This window comes from Cervus elaphus, chromosome 18 (assembly GCF_910594005.1).
Source record: "Cervus elaphus chromosome 18, mCerEla1.1, whole genome shotgun sequence".
Classification (NCBI taxonomy): domain Eukaryota; kingdom Metazoa; phylum Chordata; class Mammalia; order Artiodactyla; family Cervidae; genus Cervus; species Cervus elaphus.
In genome coordinates, this window is record NC_057832.1 from 90,902,238 (window position 1) to 90,908,447 (window position 6,210).

General features: G+C 37.7%; 1 non-coding gene across 1 annotated transcript; it reads right to left on the reverse strand.

Moving 5' to 3' along the window:
* Nucleotides 1-5,923: 5,923 nt before the first annotated feature.
* TRNAC-ACA lies at nt 5,924-5,995 on the reverse strand. Its single transcript has one exon. It is a non-coding gene; the product is annotated as a tRNA-Cys (tRNA).
* Nucleotides 5,996-6,210: the final 215 nt, after the last annotated feature.

Consider the following 6,210-nt stretch of genomic DNA (forward strand, 5'->3'; position numbering starts at 1 on the left):
TTTCATCTTGTTTAATTGAAACTTTGTACTTTGTGATTAGGACTTTCACATTAATCTTTTCAACTAAATGTCCATTGACAGATGAGTGGATAAAGAAAATGTCTTACCTATAGTAGAATAACTATAGTAAAATATTGTTCAACCTTCAGAAGTAAGGTTGTCATTTGCAACAATATGGATCAATCTGGTGAATGTTATGCTAAGTGAAATAAGCCAGATACAGAAGACATATACTATATAAGACTTATATGATGAATCTGAAATAGTTGAACTCAAAGAAGCAGAGTGAATGAGGTTTGCTAATGGTTAGAAAAAGGGAGAAGGGGACAACAGAGGATGGGATGGTTGGATGGCATCACTGACTTGATGGACATGAGTGTGAGCAAGCTCTGGGAGTTGCTAATGGACAGGGAAGCCTGGCAGGCTATAGTCCATGGGGTTGCAAAAAGTTGGACATGACTGAGTATAAGATTCACCAGAAACTTTTTTAGGTATATATAAACCACATATATTACTTTTGCTTTTGTTTCCTGTGCTTTTGGTAGCATGTCCAAGAAATCATTGCTAAGATCAGTATCGAGATCTTCCCCTATGTTTTTATCTAAGGAGTTTTATGATTTCCAATCTTACATTTAAGTCTTCAATCCATTTTGAGCTGATTTTTGTGTATGATGTAAGATAAGGGTACAGTTTCATCCTTTTGTATGCAAATGTCCTGTTTTCTGAGCACCATTTATCGAAGAGACTATTCTTTCTTCATTATGTATTCTTGGCATCAATGTCAACAATTATTTGACCACATTACATCTGGATTTATTTCTGTGCTCTCTATTATATTCCACTGGTCTGTGTGTATGTTTCTAGGCCAGCACCATTCTGAGCATCTGATGATTTGTCAATTGCAGTTTGTATTTCTATGGGTACTGGATACAGGGTGTTTCTGCTCCTGGCTTTCTACTGCCCGGTAAGCTGTGATTCTTTGTTTCTGCCTTTCTCTCCAGCTTTCAGGATAGCAGTTTGCTAAGTGACTTCAATTCTCTAATGGGCCTAGGAAGAGTTGTTGTTTTTTAGTGTGATTAGCTATTTTTGTTATGAGAATGGGAGTGAGAACCTCCAAACTGTTGACATGTTGAAACAGAAACTGGAAGCCTCTAATATTTGGTTTTAATGTGTTATAAAATTTTATGCTGTCCCATTTTGTCAGCAAAATAGTAATTTTATCCACATTCCTTACAATTAAGAGTGTTTCTCTAGAAGACATCCACTGTATTATGAAGAAGCAATGCCAACTACCAGCATAGCAGTCAATTCTGTTCATGTAGTGCCCACAGCCAACACATGTATGATCTGATCGCCTCTCACCTCATGCCCCAACCCTCCCTGCTGACCTCATTGCTGTAAATCTCAGCACCCAGCCACACTTGCAACAGTATAGACATTCAGAGAAGTTACCACCATGAAGAAAAGCTTTGAACAATGGGAGAAATAGGCAGGTGAATCAATTCTTTCTCCCTGTTCCCTTTGCAGAATAGTCCTGAAAAGGAGAAAATGCGGCTTCTGAAGCATGGTACCTCCATAGCAAGCCATCAGATAAACTTAGCTATGGTCAAATCAATAATGAATTCATGTAGTGTTCTCTTTCCTTTCATACTTTCTCTTGCATTTCATTAATGTGCACTTAATAAGTTAAAAGTTCAAAACCGCTCTTGCCTAAAGAACTTTTCCCAGGGGATCTCAGGACAAGTAGATGAAAAAAGTTTTGAAAAAGAATTCCAGAATATTTTTATTCCTAAAAGAAATCTGGTGATATTTGCTCTTTATGTGAAGTTTGCATTTCTAAATATATGGTGATAACTGAAATTAGATTTCTGCAATTAGCACCTTATTTGCCTTGCTTTGAAATGTGGATATGGGAATTATCACCTTCCAGATGCAGATTTTCTAGAATATATTGACAAACAAAGATGTAAACATATGGGAAAATGTTAATGTGAGATAACTATGTGTGAAAAAAATTTTATTACAAATCTTTTTCTTTAAAAATTTTTTCTAATGCTTTATTTTAGAAAAATTAAAATTAAATCCACACTGATATAAAGTGTGTAATTAATAATACCTTAATGATGAAAATAAATAGCAACTACAAATACATGTAAAAAATGTTAAAACAAATTCATAACAGTATTTTAGATACAAGGAAAACTAATATGACTTTATTTTGTAAGATTAAATCCTCTAATAATTTATTTTTGTTTCTACAATATTTTCATTGTTTTTTATCTCCACATGTATTCATTATTAATCAAAATTAATATTATAAATATGGATAAGGTTTATATTTTTTGAAATCCTTAGGTAATTAAACTTACTGTTTTTCTCAGTTCAGTTCAGTTCAGTCGCTCAGTCGTGTCCGACTCTTTGCAGCCCCATGAACCACAGCATGCCAGACCTCCCTGTTCATCATCAACTCCCAGAGTTTACTCAAACTCATGCCAATCGAGTCAGTGATGCCATCCAGCCATCTCATCCTCTGTTGTTCCCTTCTCCTCCTGCCCCCAATCCCTCCCAGCATCAGGGTCTTTTCCAATGAATCAACTCTTCGCATGAGTTGGCCAAAGTACTGGAGTTTCAGCTTCAGCATCAGTTCTTCCAATGAACACCCAGGACTGATCTCCTTTAGGATGGACTGGTTGACTCTCCTTGCAGTCCAAGGGACTCTCAAGAGTCTTCTCCAACACCACAGTTCAAAAGCATCAATTCTTCAGCGCTCAGCTTTCTTCACAGTCCAACTCTCACATCCATACATGACCACTGGAAAAACCATAGCCTTGACCAGACAGACCTTTGCTGGCAAAGTAATGTCTCTGCTTCTTAATATGCTATCTAGGTTGGTCATAACTTTCCTTCCAAGGAGTAAGCCTCTTTTAATTTCATGGCTGCAGTCACCATCTGCAGTGATTTTGGAGCCCACAAAAATAAAGTCTGACACTGTTTCCACTGTCTCCCCATCTATTTCCCATGAGGTGATGGGACCAGATGCCATGATCTTAGTTTTCTGAATGTTAAGCTTTAAGCCAACCTTTTCACTCTCCTCTTTCACTTTCATCAAGAGGCTTTTTAGTTCCTCTTCACTCTCTGCTATAAGGGTGGTGTCATCTGCATATCTGAGGTTATTGATATTTCTTCCAGCAATCTTGATTTCAGCTTGTGCTTCTTCCAGCCCAGTGTTTCTCATGATGTACTCTGCATAGAAGTTAAATAAGCAGGGTGACAATATACAGCCTTGATGTACTCCTTTTCCTATTTGGAACCAGTCTGTTGTTCCATGCCCAGTTCTAACTGTTGCTTCCTGACCTGGAAACAGATTTCTCAAGAGGCAAGTCAGGTGGTCTGGTATTCCCATCTCTTTCAGAATTTTCCACAGTTTATTGTGATCCACGCAGTTGAAGGCTTTGGTGTAGTCAATAAAGCAGAAATAGATGTTTTTCTGGAACTCTCTTGCTTTTTTGATGATCCAGCGGATATTGGCAATTTGATCTCTGGTTCCTCTGCCTTTTCTAAAACCAACTTGAACATCTGGAAGTTCATGGTTCACATATTGCTGAAGCCTGGCTTGGAGAATTTTGAGCATTACTTTACTAGCGTGTGAGATGAGTGCAATTGTGTGGTAGTTTGTACATTCTTTGGGATTGCCTTTCTTAGGGATTGGAATGAAGACTGACCTTTTCCAGTCCTGTGGTCACTGCTGAGTTTTCCAAATTTGCTGGCATATTGAGGGCAGCACTTTCACAGCATCAGCTTTCAGGATTTGAAATAGCTCAACTGGAATTCCATCACCTCCACTAGCTTTGTTCATAGTGATGCTTTCTAAGGCCCACCTGACTTCACATTCCAGATGTCTGGCTCTAGGTGAGTGATCACACTATTGTGTTTTTCTACCTCCTATCTATTTTCTCTCTTTTATTTATCTATGTGTAATTGTTAATAAACCTAGTATATAAATTAAAAATATTTTGAAGAATCATCCAAAATATTATACATTAAAAAATGTTTAAGGAATTATATATTAGGAGTGATCCTTTGGGCTCTAGGTAATATTGAGTTATTTTCTATTATTATGCAATTATAATTAATATATTGGTATACTATGGGCTTCCCTGGTGGCTCAGATGATAAAGAATCTACCTGCAGTTTAGGAAGCCTGGATTTGATCCCTGGGTTGGGAAGATCCCCTGGAGGAGGGCATGGCAACTCACTCCAGTATTCTTGCCCAAAGACAGAGGAGCCTGGTGGGTTACAATTCAAGGGGTCACAAAGAGTCAGACATGACTGAGCAATTCAGAACACATACTGATGAAACGTTCACATGGACTATATACTACATGTGTTAGTGTGGAACTTCCACCACACCAAGTTTCTGTTCTACTTCCTTGTTATTATTATAATTAAAAGTATATTTTGCAGTTTTAGTATATAGCTAACTATTTTCTTCTCAAAGTTATATATAGCATGAATTAAGTCATTAGTAAATCATAGTTAACAATTTAACATTTACCCATTGTAATTTATTTCCGCCTGCAGTTCAGTTTTAACTTCTACTGCTTATTTCACTTATAAACAAAACTCACTTTCTAAACTGAATTTTAGATTGTATCCCTCCAAGTCTCATATCTTATCTGAAATGCTCCTCCAGCCTTCTAAATGCTCATCTTTTTTCAAAGTATGTCAAGTTACTCTGTGATTCATGACATGAAAAGCAAAAAGAAAGTGAAGTGGATAATGGCAATCGTTAGAATGCTAGGAATTCATACAGAAATTTTGTTCTGTGGATACCTATATCTACCTTCTTATTTTGCAGATCTAAAAATTAGATATCAAATGACAATCTACATTCCCTAAGCCAATTTGTGACAGATGAATAAAGTACTAATACACACAACAAAATTAATGATTCTCAAACACTAAGGAAAAAAAAAAAAAACAAGCTAGACCAAGAATTACAAACCATAGGACTCCATTCATATGGAATCCACATACTAAGATTTGGTAATAGAAAGCATAAAGCATTGGGTGGGGGTGGGGGGAATGTTCAGTTGAGTTCAGTTCAGTTACTCAGTCCTGTCTGACTCTTTGTGACCCCAAGGACTGCAGCACGCCAGGCTTCCCTGTCCATCACCAACTCCCTGGAGCTTGCTGAAACTCATGTCCATTGAGTTGGTGATACCACCCAACCATCCCATCTTCTGTCGTCCCTTTCTCCTCCTGCCTTCAACCTTTCCCAACATCAGGGTCTTTTCCAACGAGTCAGTTCTTCACGTCAGATGGCCAAAGTATTGGAGTTTCAGCTTCAGCATCAGTCCTTCCAATGAATATTCAGGACTGATTTTCTTTAAGATCAGTTTGATCTCTGCAGTCCAAGGGATTCTCAAGAGTCTTCTCCAACACCACAGTTAAAAAGCATCAATTCTTTGGCGCTCAGCTTTCTTTATAGTCCAACTCTCACATCCATACATGACTACTGGAAAAACCAAAGCTTTGACTGGACGGATCTTTGTCGCCAAGTTTTTTAATATGGCCATGCTTTTTAATATCCTGTCTAGGTTGGTCATAGCTTTTCTTCCAAGGAGCAAGTGTCTTTTAATTTCATGGCTGCAGTCACCATCTGCAGTGATTTAATCTTAATGGCCTTTTTAAAAGCTCTATCTCCAAATACACACTGGGGATTAGAATTTGAAACCAAGACTTTGAAGGGAGGTGGGGATCATAACTCATTCCGTAATAGGGGGATAGAATGAAAGAATGTAGCTCAGTCGTGTCCGACTCTTTGCAACCCCATGGACTGTAGCCTAACAGGATCCTCTGTCCATGGGATTCCCCAGGCAAGAATACTGGAGTGGGTTGCCATTTCCTTCTCCAGGGAATCTTCCCAACCTAGGGATCGAACCCAGGTCTCCTGCATTGTAGGCAGACGCTTTACCGTCTGAGCCACCAGGGAGGCATGTTCAATTTTCAATCTGCGTATAATTAATCACTTAAGAATTGTACATTTTATTTTCTGTTATTTAGACCTTAATTTTTTAAAAAAAGAATGCCATGGTGAAGAAATTTGAGATTTTTAGCTATATGATGGTATATTATTCATTTGAATAATTTTTCTATTTGTATTGTTTTCAGGATACACAGAAGCCTGGTCATATGCAAATAATAACA